The 15,940-nt window shown below is 45.4% G+C and overlaps 1 long non-coding RNA gene across 1 annotated transcript in view; it reads right to left on the bottom strand.

Annotated features, from left to right (window-relative positions):
- The window catches only part of LOC135899317 (uncharacterized), a 59,486-nt gene extending 43,921 nt beyond the window's left edge, over window positions 1–15,565 (bottom strand). The window contains exons 1-2 of the long non-coding RNA XR_010563588.1: window positions 15,487–15,565; window positions 1,279–1,580 (exon numbers count right to left, since the gene is read on the bottom strand). This is a non-coding gene — a long non-coding RNA (uncharacterized lncRNA). The remainder of the gene's footprint in view (window positions 1–1,278; window positions 1,581–15,486) is intronic.
- Between the last annotated feature and the right edge of the window lie 375 nt (window positions 15,566–15,940).

The following is a 15,940-nucleotide window of genomic DNA, read 5'->3' as shown; positions in this document are numbered from 1 at the left end:
AACAACTGTAAGTTCACGACGAATAAAAACAATGAGTTTACTGCATGCACCAGTTGTCGACATAAAATCTTCATATCCCAATAAACTGTCAAATGGTTTTGACACGTTAGGCTCACATATCACAATGATTCGGAACATATTATTATATATGAACTCACGAAAAATCTCAAAGGCGAGACTTTAGTCCTCTTGTGTCCCACTGGATCATTGACGCTGCCTTGACCTATCGAATGGATGAGTAATGGTTGGCCATGTTTCTATTCTGGAGATTCAAGCACTGGGATTAAGGTGTCCAGCACTTTCTGTGCACTTCGAGCACGCGTGGTTCCAAGGTTTGATAAAAATCACTCGAATGACATCTATGAGGGGACGAAGCATTGAAATTACTGCAGCTGCTTTGGGCGTGTCACTGGCAGCAGTAGTAGGCCCCCGAGCGGGCTTGACAATGTGTGGTACTTTGGGAAGTTGCTGGCTCGGAAGCGCAGGTCATTCTTCCGCAGAAATATTCCTTTCAGCTGACTTTCTTATGCTGTTTAGCCGTTTTGTGGCCCGACTGCAGAATGCGGGTACAAGAGAAGGGCCGCTCTTCTTTCGTGTCGCTGCCTTCTTTTAGGATGTTCGGTGACGCCGACGCCGGAACGTTTCAGCATCCTCCCTGTGGGACAAAGTGTTCCGAACCATTTGATTGAGTACTCCGAGTTCTTTCTTGATTCGAGGGTAGTCCTTAGAAGAGGCAGCATGACAACCATTACAGTTGCCGCACTTCAACACAGTAGCCCGACAAGTGTCTTCCGCATGAGGTGCCGTGCACCGGGGACACAGTAACAAGTTTGGACAGACCTCCTTGACATGTCGAAGCCTAACGCACTGATGGCATTGAAGAGGCTTTTTCTACGAATGGCCTAACAGGGTGTCGAAAGTGATAGACTTTGACGTGAGATGGTATGCAATCTCCTTTTAATATTAGTATGACAGCGCGTGGTGTCAAGGCGGCTCACATGCGTGATGACAACAACCTCACTTGCTGGTTTGACGAGGATATTCAAGTCCGCAATAGGAATAGCGACATCAATGTCACAAATTACACCCGCTGTGGATGCATCGTCCATCGGGATACAGGAACGCACTTTGATGCTTCCTAGTTGCGTGATTTGTTGCAGTTTTTCCAGCGCACGCCCGCTGAAAAGATCGATTGCGAGGACATTTTTTCGAGTATTTATCCGGATCTCCTTAATTTATTTCGGCACAACTCCTTCCAAGAAAAGAGATAGTACTTACCTGTTCAACAATCGGAGGTTGCGTGAGGATTCCTCGGGCACGAAGACAATGGCGTGAGGCAAGCGTTCAGGCCTTCTGAGTCGCCGTGTTCGCTTGCGTTGATGCATTCGCGTTGACATTCCTCATTTTGGCCCTCTTTCCTTGGAGAGAGATGAAGCTGTCATCCGATGTCATCCATGGAGTACACCGCACTGTTTTCGGTGTCGTTGAGCAAGCTTCTTCCTCGCGAAAGACGGCCATGATGACTTTTGGCCAGGAGAGCCTCTGGAAGGCTCCGCGTCCATGGCCACAAGACAGGGAGCCTAGGAACCAGGAAATCCCGAAGATTTCGCCGATAACCAAAAAACAGAGACATTAACGTTCTGCCAAGAAGCAAAGCGTTCACTATACCATAGCAGGTATATATTTTAAGCTCAAATTGGTGTTCATTAGAAGTTGTACGTCATACTAATAAGATTTCGCGCTTGCTCGGCTATTTTGCGAGAACTAACCTTAATCGCGACGACATACGGTGCAATGACTCTGAAGTAATGGGGCCTTGTGCTCGCTAAGGTAATTAAAGCGCGGAAACAACACAAAAGGATGCCTTGTGAACAGCGCGTCCCCCGCATAATTGATGCCACGTACGAAATTAAACCGTTCAAAGGGTCTAATTGAGCGCGCTCAATCTGTCAACATGGAAATAACGTTGGATATTGACTTTTCCGCGGTCGTTATTTCAGGGTGCTTTTTCTTCTTATCATTTTTTGTTTCGGGTATCTATTGGAACGGGCTTGGGTTTCGTTCTATACGCAGAAATTTTTTTGCCGCAGTTGTGGAAGAAAGTAAATGTCGTCGTCATGCTTGGCTGATCCAACTCGTTTGAGAGTGCTTACATGCTTTCCCCAACTTTTTTTTTACGCGTGGGTTGCCGGACGGCATAACGTGGAAATCGTTATATATATATACACACACACGTATATATACACACATATATATACATATATATATATATATCTCACACACAGGGTGTCCCACACAACTTCAGCCAAGAATTTCAAAATGAAAGGTACGTCAGAGTTTACCCGACATTTAAATTATTGGCTGAAGACCCCAAGTATGATACGCAGATTTGTAGAGCACATTCAGAAACCAATTATCGAGTTGTTTCCTTTACCATACGTCTCACGTAGTCCTTTTTTTTTCGGGTTACAAAGAAAGCCAGCGAAATATGAAAACTGCCACGTGACGGAGCGTTTGCGCAGTAGTATCATGCTGCTCTCAAGCGTGCATTCGATGAACAAGGTCGAGTCCTGTCGGATGACGGCGAAAATGCATGCTGCTGGCTGAGCGCTGCCGATGAGATAAAGAAGGCCCTGTCGCTTCCTCGTCATCAGTCACGATGCAGCCTACCTTGTTCACCGAACGCACGCTTGAGAGCAGCACAATGCCACTGCGCAAACGCTCAGTCATGTGGATTCTTTCATGCTTCGCGGGCTTTCTTTGCAACGCAGAAAAAAGGACTACGTGAGACCTATCGTAAAGGAAACAACTCGATCGGTGGTTTCTGAAGGTGCTCTACAAATCTGCTCAGCTTACTTGGGGTCCCCAACCAATAATTGAAAAGTTAGGTAATTAAATATAATTAATTAGTGCGTTATGCAGAAAACAAAAAATTGTCTGAGTTACTATAGACTTTTGCGAATAGTATGCGTTCGGTTCAATTCGGTTCCAGCGCGCCTTTAATTTTTAAATTCTTGGCTCAAGTTATGTGGGACACCGTATAATGAAACCGATGAATTTTGTACTGTGCTATATCTTTCCTTTTTTTCTGATTAATTTTGAATTTCGTCCCCAGTGGTCCCAGGTGAACCTGAAGTGCTTCGCAAGAAACAAGAGTGTCACTTGATGCTCGTGCCATTAGAACGTTGCCGGTGTGCCGTGATTTTGTTTGAAATCTTGCCTGCACGTAACGCTTTCGAGCACTTTGTGTTGGGAATTATTTAAAGCCAGAAATACATCAACTTACATTTTACTTCACCAAAACATTAACCATGGACTCCCTCTTCCCCCACTATGTTTGCTAGATTTTATCTCAGTTTGGTTTTCAGTTCTCCCAAAGCAGCGAGATAAATTCTGTTTTGTTCGTAAAACACATTAATAAAGCTCCGGATCGCTTGCGTGCGTAATTAAGTGCAAATGTCTTAATTTGTCCCTTCACTTTGAACTTGGCCGACACAGCACTCATAACGCGCCACATGTTTTCGCCAGATGTATCTACGGTGCCTTGATTAGTTCACCAAGGACCTCGTAGAAACCAACTACGAATATCTATATGACGCATGAGATAGGAGGGGGGGGGGGGGAGAGAACGAGTGCTAAGCAATCATTTGCAAAACTACTAAATGAAACAGGAACGTAAAAATTTTATCACACATCTGTCACGATTGACGTTTAATCACTATACTATAAACTGGCGCAACCAAAACTGACGGGCGAAACAAGCACCTGCTGGGACGAAAGCTGACCCGTGGTGTGCCTGGTGGTCTCTCGAGGCAAAGGATGCTTCACCGGCAGACGTGCGGCTGTCTCGGGTGCTGTTCACGCCTCACCATTCACTTCAAGACAACAACGTCACCCTCCGACTACCGCGAAGGCCGGTCTCCCGATCCTGACAGATTAGTCGTCACGAAGAGATCACTAATTGATGTCAAGGTCATTGTCAAGGACTCCCGGGGAAAGGACGCCAGCGGCGGGTCCACAGTTTGCCACGTGGTTGCCTCGTATTGTGCAACGTTGGCGACAAGAGAGCCGGTAACGGTGGGACGTTGTAGACAGGAGGGGGTGAATGGTTCGGCGTTTGTGATTGGCCCGTGTATTCCCCCGACGAGTGAAACAGGGAAATAAACGGGATAAAAAGCAGATCTGGAATGCGGTAGGGGGTGCTCCGATGCGAACGTGGGCAACAACTCATGCGTGTGCTCCGAAGCGTACTTGCGTGTGCTCCTAATCATGCTTGTACTTTTGCTCGTACTAGTACATGTAACCTCTCAACTTGTAACAATGTAAATTAACACTTTTCTCATTCCTTGGTCATCGCCCCGGAGCTCTCGATCGCCCGGTGCCTGGCATATCACCTCCACGACCAAATAATGACCGTTCGGACACCCGAAACCCTAAAACTGGTTGATAACGATGGGCAACGCTACCCTGAGTCCCAGCACATCGCAGTTAACATGACCACCCCTGCCATTCCCACGAAATACAAACATGTAACCTATAGCTACGTCGGGACAATGAGAAGCGCTGATGGTGGTAGTATTACACGTTCTAAAACTTTATTATGAATTTTTTTTTGCAATGGCTGTGTTCGATCCAACTCATTTACCTTCGCAAAGAGACTCTTCATAGCGTTCCACACATTTTTACGAAATTTGATCTCAGTGGCATTTGTAGTTCTACCAGGGCAACAGGCTGAATTCTGTGCCGCTCGTTAGACACATTCATAACGCTCTAGTGCGCTTGCAAACGTAATTTATAACGACAACCACCACTACCAACGCGCAATATTTTTACACCTTTATGAATGTATAAAGGGAGCTCGATTTTCGCATGGCTAACACCCTCACGTTTAAGGTGTAAGATCAAATTGTTGGTGGGAACCAATGATGGCACCTTGTTTGCAGACTTTTTCTTGCAAGTAAAAATGATGACAGCTGTGACAGGCGACATAAAAAGTGCATTAAATAAAGTTTAATGTCTATCGCTGTGAAATTCTCATGTTGGATATTCCTGTGCCCCACGGCTGTCAGAATGACTGCACATTTTTCAACTATGTCGTTTGTCATGGCACGTGTAGTTAGAGCTCCGTTGTCGTCCTCTATAAAATTTTATAAGGCCCTAACGGTGGGAGTACTACCCGTGGGACAAGCAAACACCCTTAAGGGTGTAAACATTCTTACAGTGCACCCATTTCGAACTTTGCCCGCACATCACCCATTACCTCGGCCTTACTGTCAAAGAGAAAGAAACGAAGAGGGAACGGTAGGAGATGTTAACCAAGGACGTACACGGTTGGCTACCCTTCACTTGGGGAGGGGCAAAGTTGAACAATAGATAAGAAGGAAAGAGAAGAAAATAATAAAGAGCCTGTCATTCGCAGAGTCAGTCGCACAGGAATGTCCGCTGTCACAAGCGTTCGTACAGTCCAGTAGCTTTCAAGAAGTGCAGGAAAGCTTTTGCGGCCTTTTGCACGCAAGAGTGCATAGACCATGGTCCCCGGATTCCATGGTCCCAGAGAGCACTCTATTATCTAACAGGCTCAGTTTAGCTTGTACAGCACATCGTTGAGCGTGAAAGGATCAGCAGTGACACAGAAGGTGCTCTAAAGTTTCATCACACCCGCACGAATTGCACGCCGCACTGTTGGTCATTCCTATTTGGAATGAAAAACCATTTGTAAATGCAACACCCAACCACATTCATCATAGTAGTTTCGCGACGGGATAGTCTAGGTGGAAGGCGAAGTCGCAAGTTAGGGTTAGCGTGAGTTGGTGAAACCTGATGAATTCCACCGCGGAAATGTGATGTGCCAAGCAAGTGGCTCAGGCAGCCGCGCAGCAAACCTACTTTCCGCCTGCTGTAGGCCTGCTGTAGGCCTGCTGTAGGCCTGCTATCGGCTTAAGAGTGGTAGAGGCACCCGCTGATGTTTTGGTGAGCCGAGCGCGCAGCTTCATCTGCGTTGTCGTTGCGACAATTCCACAGTGGCTCTGCAACCATTTAAATATATTATCGTGTCCTTCCTCGAGCGCGTGGGGATGAGCGTGCCTTATTTCGTACACTAGCTGCTGGTGTAGCTCATGACGTATGACAAACTGCAGAGCGTACAGGGCTTGCTTTTGAATCGCAGAAAATGGCCCAACAATTTTCTGGCTGCTGGAGCACGTAATTGAATGCACCTTGAAGAGCCGCGATTTCTGCTGTTGTCGATATGGTATTCTGAGAGTATTTACATTGCAAAGAGTCCGATGGAATAACTACTGCTCCGGTAAAGCTGTTTGAATTGGTGGAGCCATCCGTGTAAATGTGTATGCGGTCAAAATAAGACTCGTTCAGGAGAAGCAGAGACAACTGCATCAGGACTATAGCAGTGTGACTTCTTAACAATCCGAGGAACTCAAGGTCACACATCAATTTGGCAGACATACCACAATGCCGATGTTAAGCATTTCGCGGGCTTGAATCCAGATGGTATCGAGTCATAGTGTCTGGACGCAACACCACAGAATGTAGCCCGTGGTCTTCGCGATGGCAAATCGACTAAATGTTGGGATGGTAGCCGTGAAATGTGTCGAACGTGCGCTCTTAGTGTCTCAACGACGATATGAGTGGGGATCGGGTGCTCCTGTGCAAGAACAATCGTTGCAGCTGTCGAAGAACATATCGGGAGGCCAAGACATCTCCGAAATGTTTGGACTTGTACACTCTGTAGTGCAAGGATATTAGTCATGAATGTGTTGGACAAGACACGAATACTGTATCGCAAAAATCCGTGACAAAGTGCCGTGTATAGCTGTAACATGGAGCGCACGGATGGTCCCCACGATTTTGCAGCTAAGGTTTTAAACATATTCTCTACACAAATTAGTTCTTTTTCTTCACGTAGGAGACATGGGAATTCCAGGGGAGGTCTCGATCCTCAATAACGCCTAAGAACCTGTGAGTTTTCTTATATGCAGTTGACTCGACCACAATGCACACCGAGTAGAAAGACATCCGTTTTCGTGAAAATACCACTAGTGAACATTTTTCTGTAGATATTGTCAGACCTTGTCGGCGAGGGTGTGCCACTGTGAGGATTGCCGCTTTCTGTATTCTGGCGCGCATTTGAGCTCGTGTCACACCGGATACCAAGATGCAAATATCCTTAGCGTAGAGCGAGACATTAGCCGTCTGTGGTATCGTTTCGATGAGCCCCACTAGAAAGAGAGTGAAAAGAGCAGGGCTCGACACTCCGCCTAGTGGGACACCACGACTGGAGATCTATTTGTTGGGCCATATTCTGTAAGGGCAAACACAGATCTCCTTGAGAGATAGCTCCTAATCCATCTAAAGACGTGGCCTCCAAGTTCTGCAGCTTCAAGAGCTTGGAGAATGGCTTCAACGATTACGCTGTCCTAGGCACATTTCACGTCTAAGAAGACTATGACGCTGTCAACTGAAGACCGTCCACGTCCAAAACCAGCCATAGCAATACAGTGCATGTTATAGTATTGGAGGTACCATCCCATGGTGTCAGCAACATCCTCTCCATAACCTTACCGATGCAACTGGCAAGTGCAATCGACCAGCACGATGTAAGGTCCAGCGGAGACTTCCCAAGCTTCAGTAGAGGCACCAGTCAGCTACACTTGCAAATGTCAGGGACTATGCCATGAGGCCAAAATTGATTAAAGATATCCAGAACACTGCATAGCGCTGTTGAACCTACGTGCCTTAAGGGAGCTAGGTCACCCCATTGCAACCGGGTGATGACGACCGCCTGCACATAGCCTTACTGTCAGGAAACATAAAAAGAAACTGCCTCGTTTATTTCACCGACGACAGCAGGAGAACCCAATATACGTATAACGGATGAAAAGCCCCCCAAAAACGACGATTCATAACTATTCGTAAGGCTTCTAAGTAAGCCAGAAACGCTAAAACTTCGCGACACATTACACTTAAGCTGCAGCCATTCGTTCTAAGTATAAAGTTTGTAAAATGCACAGTTCTCTTGAAAGTTTACGAAACGTAGCTGATATCGGCAGCTTGACACTTTCGAACGCTTTGCTTAAGATTTTATAAAAAGTATTTAAATATCGGAAAAGCTGTATTAGATGAACACCCGCTTAACATCACACACAAAGTTGGCTAGCGTTCCCTCTATGTTCGCAAAATTTGACCTCGGTAGCAATTGTAATTATGCCAGGGCAACGGTGTAAGTTATACGCTGGTTGTAAAGCACACCGATAACGCCATGGGCGAAGTGTATACTCAATATACTGTAAGAAGGCGCACTTAATCCGGCTATTTGGAACGGTGATTATACGTTACCCATACGATACCCCTAATTTTCCCCAAATATGAACAAGGGGCCTTGTTTAGTTCACCGAAAACATCGGAAACATAAACTGTAAGTCTCACATATAAGGAATAATAATAAAGAAAAGACGAGGGTTCAGTAATTATTTACAACGTTACTTTTAAGGTAAGTACGCGATGGCTTCGCATCGCCTTACACGAAAACACGGAACTTGAAGTTCGTACTTGGTGCAGTTGATTTAGGAATCTGGGAAACATCATGAATAACGGCAGTATGACACCTTGGGACACTTGAATAAGTAGCTTTTTACAGAGGCTGCAATGGACCCACACAGATTAAACATTTATCGCTCGTCACTCAGGACACGATTCCTACTTCAACAAAATATAAACAGTTTGCCTGACATATTTTGCCCAGGAAACCGGCAAAAGCAACTAAATGCATTATGTAACGCATAAAAGTTGGGATGAAGCATGTATTTAATAAATATTTTAAAAACACATAGGTAACCTACACTGTTCAAACTTTGGATATATTCCGCCCAAAACGTGCCCGCCATTTCACCTAAATATGAAACCTCTACCTTTTCTTGTTTTTGCCTGGGAACGTGTGCTAGTGTAACTCTTTTGTTGAAACAGCCTAAAAATAAAATGGACAGACAACGTCAGAAATAACACATGCCGATAGAAACAATTTATAGCAGTGTTGCAATGGTATTGTAATGGATCTGCACATTGGACAATGTCGTTCTTTTTCTTAAAGGAGTACTGACACAAAAAAAATCAATGTGGTTTTTTCTGCTTTAATAAGTAGTTAATGACCCAGTAATCACGGTACGAGACCTCATTTACTTCAGAGCGCGACAGGTAATTATCTGCAGTCTTTTTTGTAGCGACCAGTCCAAGTTTCGGTTTCAGAGAGCAACGAAACGGTCCACCGGGAGTGTAAACAAAGTGGTCACGTGTTCGCAAAAAGCCATGACGTATGCTCTGCCGCGCAGCCAGCGTGCGGTGCGCCGGCACGCGAGCTTCATGTTGCTAGTCGTCTGCTACGCCTGCACGTGGTTTGCCATGTCCTCGCCATCATCGTCGTCGTCGTCCAGCGGCGACGATTTCCTGCATGTGGGAGTCGCCGCCGTATTAGACATGCCCAATCACTTTCAATTTGACCCACTGGAGAGCAGCGACTCGGATATTGCGGCCGGCGACGGCGAGCACGTGTAAGAGCACGTGTAAAGCCGCATGGCAGCCAACGAAAATTCGTGACGTAGCCACATGACGTAGCGTTTTCTTGGCTATTTACAGACCCGGGTGATGTCAATGTCGCGAGGTGCTCTGTTTTACGGTTGGCTGCACGCACGTACTTTAAAATTGATTTTAAATATGTTCTAAGCGATATTCGCCGCTGATATTTTACACGCGATGTGTGTGTGACCCACTAAATCGATCTCACAAGTTATCTCGACTTCAAATTTTTGTGTGAGTACTCCTTTAACGTTTGATGCAGAAAAAAATACGACACAAGAAAGGAGAAATACCGCACAGGATAACCGCTGCCAAAGCCACCAACTCGCCCAACTGTCCACATTACTGAAGGTTGTTTTCACTAACATATTTAGCATAAATGGTGATTACACAATGGAAATCGAGAGCCTCTCGACGTGTATATATATATATATATATATATATATATATATATATATATATATATATATATATATATATATATATATATATATATATACGTATGTACAGGGTGTCACAACTTTCATGGCCCAAGAATTAACTATATACAAATGCCGCGTAGCTGGACAGAACCAACGTAATGTTTGGCGTCGCTTGGAGATACTCACAAAACTTTTATTCCATTTAATTACACAATTAGTCTGAAATAATGGATGAACTTCTCAAATATTATAATTAGATAAAAAGTTTCAATGAGAAAATTGTAGAGCGAGATGAAAAACTCCCGATAGATCTTTCTGTTGCTCAATACGGGCTACATAAAAGTGTTTTTCCGAGCGTGAAAGAATCCCGCGAATACACGCAAAATTGACGCGCCACTGGGCCGCTCAAGGCACATTGCGTGGATTCGCGAGCTTCTTTCACTCTCGGAAAAACACTTGTGTAGCACGTATTGAGCAACAGAAAGCTGTATCTGGAGTTTTTCATGTCACTCTACAATTTTGTCATTTACACTTTTCATCCATTACTATATTTGAGCAGTTGATGAAATAATTAAGGCTAATTATGTAATTAGGCGGAATGCAAAGAAGTCATCTGAGTATCTCTAAGCGACGGCAAACAACATTACCTTGGTGCGCTCCATCTACATGGAATATGCATATTTAAAACCTTCGTTCATTATACTTGGGAAACCCTGTATATATTCAACAGTTCTGGTATTTGATAATACAACAATTTCATGCCGTAGGGCACGCCATATTTGGTCGCGGCTGCTCATAATCATTTATCCGAACCCTGCCGCCCCCGCACACCAAATGTCGTAAGGTTATACACAACAAGCTAATTTTGTGTTTGCAAATATGATTAAGTGGTCCCAAAAAAACTGTGCATGATGCCAGAAGCGCAACGTGAAATTTTGTTATGGCGGGAACTGCCCAGTACCAGCCTTCTCCGCAATGCAAGCTTGTATGGCGCACGCCACGCCTGCCCTGTTCGTCGTCTGCTACAGCTCTTCGCGGCGAGGGATCAAAAAGCGATCCTCACTGCTCAAACAACGTAATAATACGTAATACGTAATAAATAAAAGCGTTACTTACGCGACTGTGCATTTGGAAAAAAAAATTTGGCCTCAGCTGTTGTTCCGTTGGATTTTCCAGCGTACAGCAGAAAGCGCCCGCTTTCATAAGTGTCCGTACACCACCCGTAAATACGCGTATGGGTGAAACGCCCAGTCGGCTTGCGCTTCGTTTAGCCGAATACCTGACACGCTAAAAGCTCTCTGTTATGCTATAGTAATCCTCCGGCGTCAAGGGACGGCCGCAAACGCGGAAATGCTGGAGTCTATCTGATACCTACAATGAGCACTGCAGCCACTCCGCTCGCATGTTTGCCTCGCAGAGGGACACGATGTCGCAACTTGAGATGTCGCCGATCGCTCTATCCGCAGCCCCCAACGTAGGAAGGGCGATCAATGGTGCTTGCGAAAAAGGAAGCTCGATACCAACACTGACCGGACAGCTGGCGTCAACACGGACAGGAGAAGGAAGAGGAGGAGAAAAGAAAAAGAGAAGGCAGGGATGTTTTACCAGGAATGCGTCTGGTTGGCTACCCTACTCGGAGGAAAGAGGAAAGAGGAACTATCAAAACGTTGTAACACACGTAGACGACGCTTCCTGTGTGCCTGGAGTGCTTGAATGTAGTGACAAATTGTCGTTTTGTTTGCTCTTCCTGTTAGATTTTCACAGAAACAAATTGACCAGCATTCCAATTATTACGAATAACATTTCTTCCCTATAAGGTTGGAAAGTTTAACGATGACGTAACCTGCGTAGCCAATCTGATAGGTCGCCCAAGTGACGTCAATTGGGCTAACTATCCCAATCGTGAGTAGGCGGCTGAAAACTCGGAAGAGCAGCGCCGCTTCGACTGGTAGTGACGCACATTTTTCTCTAAGCCTTATAAATAAATTACACGCTTTTCGCGGACCGCCTAAATGCGTCACTAAGTGTTCAGAAGGACGTACCCTAACGACTTGGTACGTTTGCACAAAATCGACGAGATCGTTTCAGGGTCCCTTTAACGAGCGGAGTCTAAGTAGGAAATGATGAAAATATTTCAAATTATTGTTAATGACAGTATCGTTGGTTGTTTTTAGTGGTTGTTAGCTAGACTAGCCTGCACCAGTATTTTTCCGAGAAAAAACAACGCACCAGATATTTGCAGTAGACCCTTCGAAGGAAAAAAACAAGGAAATGCGGCTGCGCGTGTGAGCGTTGCACCACACCGTGTAGTGGCGGGTTAGTTAATTATTCTTCACTGTAACGGCGCAACCCGCTCTGAGACCGACAAAGCAGTCGGTTGGTAACGGTGGTCAGGAATTTACTACACATTAATATTTGGGAAATATTCCCTGGTCACTTGTGCTTTTAGAGCGAAGCTTTCTTGCCTCGCTGCAACTGCTGCTGGATGATGGTGGGTCGGTCGGTATCTCGCCGAATTTATTTGTTGATTTATATACGCGGCCTACATGTGCCCCTAATGGAAGTGATGGATGCTCCAACAGGGTAATCATTTTTAAGTTTGGCGGAATTTTAAAAAATAGCCCATTGCAGATAACTCATTTCTAGTACCTGACAGATTCTGTAAGGAGGAGGCTGAGCTACAACGTGAGCCCTCCCCGAACAGCATTTCTGGCTACGCCACTGAAGCGAGTTCATAAGCCCGTTGCTTGCCACGAGCGCAAGATAGGAGCAGCGGCTTCGTCGGCCGGCTCGTTTGTGCTTATTGTTTGCCGCTGTCGATTCGTAACGGTGCTGTAAGATGGCACGATGTGTGATCGTGATGATGTTTGCTGCAAAGACACCAGTGAAAAGGGAGAAAGGTTTTCATGTTATTATTTTGCTTTTATCGGGATGCAGCGTGAACCTTGTTTTCCGACATAATTTACGGCAATAGCCGGTTGACTACATTATCGCTACTATCGCTGGAGTTTATTGAGAAATGAAAATATACGACAGTAAGCTCGTAAACTAAACTTTCGTTATTAACTACTTTTAACTTTTTTTTTTCATTAGTGTAGGGGGTAAATCAAAAGATTCGTTTTTCTCGAATGTTATTTTTATTTGCTATTCGATTAGCTTAACGGATCACGTTTGGCGAGATCAGACGGAATATTCTAGGCTGAAGACACACTTGCCGAGCAACTGTCCGAGCTCTGGTTAACGCCGTCTAAAAGGCGATCATGGTTTAAACTAAAGTTGCGTGACAAGCGAACAGTGTATACAGCACCTTTCCATTTCTTTTATTGCAAAAAAAAAAAAACGTATTCAGTAGCTGTGAGGGGCTCATACCTTAAATTTCAAATGCACCTACCCCGCACCACACCCCGTCGAAAGTTAACCTTATCATCTCCGTAAACATACGTTCTTTACTTCTTCCTGCATTCCCTAACTGAACTGAGCTGCAGGTTACGACTTATTAGCCTACACACTTTGAGATTCTGACGGTAGAGTTATCCTTTCTTATAACTTTAACCACCGCCCGTGTGAATCGGCGGCACGCACTGAAATAAGTATTCCGGTATATACAGATCTTAAAGTGGCAACAATCAAACTTTACTACACAAGAGAGCGACGGTATAGTCGTCAGGCTTCTTTTACAGACTATCGTTAAAAGGTTTACCTTGCTCATGCGATCGACTAAAAATCTCTCCATGGTTGCTGTTGTTGTTCTTTTCACGTCTCCAGTGTTCCTTTTACGGAAGGCGCGGTAAACGCTCAGAAATAACAGAAACAAATTTCATTGATTCCGTCTCTTACAGAAGAGGAGGGAGGCGGGGTTGGGGGAGCTATCGGAAACATAAAGGCCTGAGAACGGTGCACCTTCTGACTTGATTTTGTCGTCGCTTCTTAGCTTCGTATTTGCAGTGAGGAGACCAGACGAGAATGGGAATCGAGTGTATGGGTATATAGGACTCTGAGAAAACCTAATTTGGGCGCTTCTCTGTACGCGTAGGAGAGAAAGAACGCAAGGAAAGCACACATTGTGAGAATGCCTTACATAGTTCAGGCGACACACTACTTCTTTTCGTTCGAAAGAAGACAGAGAACCCGCGAAAGAAGAACACCGGAGGGCCCCGTGGAGACCGCGTGGGAGCACACGTACAGCACCTCTGTACAAACTGCGCCGCACCGAGCTTGCACAGATTGCAACTGTAAACAAAGGCGGCCTCATCGAGCCCTTTGCTGCCACTGATGTTCATTAGCTTTTATACCTTTAAGGACATACATGGCTGGCGAGGAATGGAATGCGACACGAAGGTTCGGTGGCATCGTGCTGCGTGGCAAGGAGACGATGTATAGAGACATTCGTCGCCACCCTCGAATAACAGCAACGAATGCGAGAAATAAAAATGCCCGGACATGCACCGTATGTTCACCACGTATCGCGTCAGCCTATCGCATTTTCGCCTGACCGATAAATTAATTGCTAAAGCAGTGATCGCTGCTATACAGATATGCCGCGCTGTTTGCAGCTGGATATACCGACAATTCTCTACAGCGAAGCTTTCTTTGCCTCTTCGTTTGACTTTTCCGGTACTACTACTAGCACCACTACGGAGCAGCAGCAGCAGCGTGGGTAGAACCGAATAACAGCCTTGCCACTCTTCGCTCGCAGTTCCCATACAGAAATAAGCATCACGCAAATTTGACAACTGACGCAGGGCATGCTGATGAAAAAAAAATGCGCCGTAGAGTCTAGGCGATACTACAGAAGTGGTCGCACATCAAATCAACGCTTCTATGCCCGCTGCGGTAGCTTTGTGGCAATGGCATTGCTCGAGGTCGCCGATTCGATCCGGACCGCGGCAGCCGCATGTCGACGGGAGCTAAATAGAAGAACGCTAGTGCAATTACATTTAGGTGCAAGTTAAAGATCATTATACAGGTTGCAAAACTTAATCCGGAGTCCACCACTATGGTGCCCCTCATATTCCGATTATGCTTTCGGCACGGACTGCTCCGGAATTCAATTAAAGTTTAACACATCTGCCACGATGCGATGTGCCATGTGAAGCAACGATAAGGCTCCAATCCTTTATTTATTTATTTATTTATTTATTTATTTATTTATTTATTTATTTATTGTTTCCTCAGACACAGCCTAAGAGGGGGCCGAGGCTAAAGGTGACAGAGCACCTGACAATGGCCCCGGCCCACTTGCACAATATACACAGACAAAATACATCAACAAAGTTCAGTCAGACAGAAATCATAGGTTCAGACAGTGGGAAATATTAAAAAGGGGGACTGTAGTCACTGCTCGAATATAAAGTCAGCAAATAATTGGTACAAAATATTTACATACGCAACATAATGTCTGCAACGTAAATACAGAACACAGCAATCCAGTTGCCTTATTATTAAGTAGGATTTGTTTGAGGATAGCAAGTAGCCTCACCTGCAGTGTAACTGGGAAAGATTAAGTCCGTGTTCCCTGTGCAGTGCCACCGAACTGTAGTGGCAGCTGGCTGTCGTCCTCCTTAAGTACGCTGGTGTGGCGTCGCCGTCGTAGCCAACTTCTCTATGAAGTACGCATGCGCCAGATAGCCACCCGACCGACGACCGAAGGTGATGAGATAGCAGCCGTCTTTACTGGACGAATCGGCCCTTTGCAGCAGTTGATCCGTGGCAGGGACGGCAGTGTAACAGGAAAAGATTAAGTGCGTGTTCCCTGTGCACTTTTGCCGAAATCCTCTCGGAGATTATGGACAATGGTGCACAACAACGCCTCAAGCAAACACGTTTCCCTGTGTTCTGTGCCCTATACGCAGACACACAGCAGCGGTGCACGCAAGGTAACGTTTAACGTTAACTCACGACTTCCGCATTGCAGCAAATACTGAAGAAATTAA

The sequence above is a fragment of the Dermacentor albipictus genome, chromosome 1 (assembly GCF_038994185.2).
Source record: "Dermacentor albipictus isolate Rhodes 1998 colony chromosome 1, USDA_Dalb.pri_finalv2, whole genome shotgun sequence".
In the NCBI taxonomy this organism is placed as follows: domain Eukaryota; kingdom Metazoa; phylum Arthropoda; class Arachnida; order Ixodida; family Ixodidae; genus Dermacentor; species Dermacentor albipictus.
This window is presented reverse-complemented; position numbering and strand designations above follow the sequence as displayed.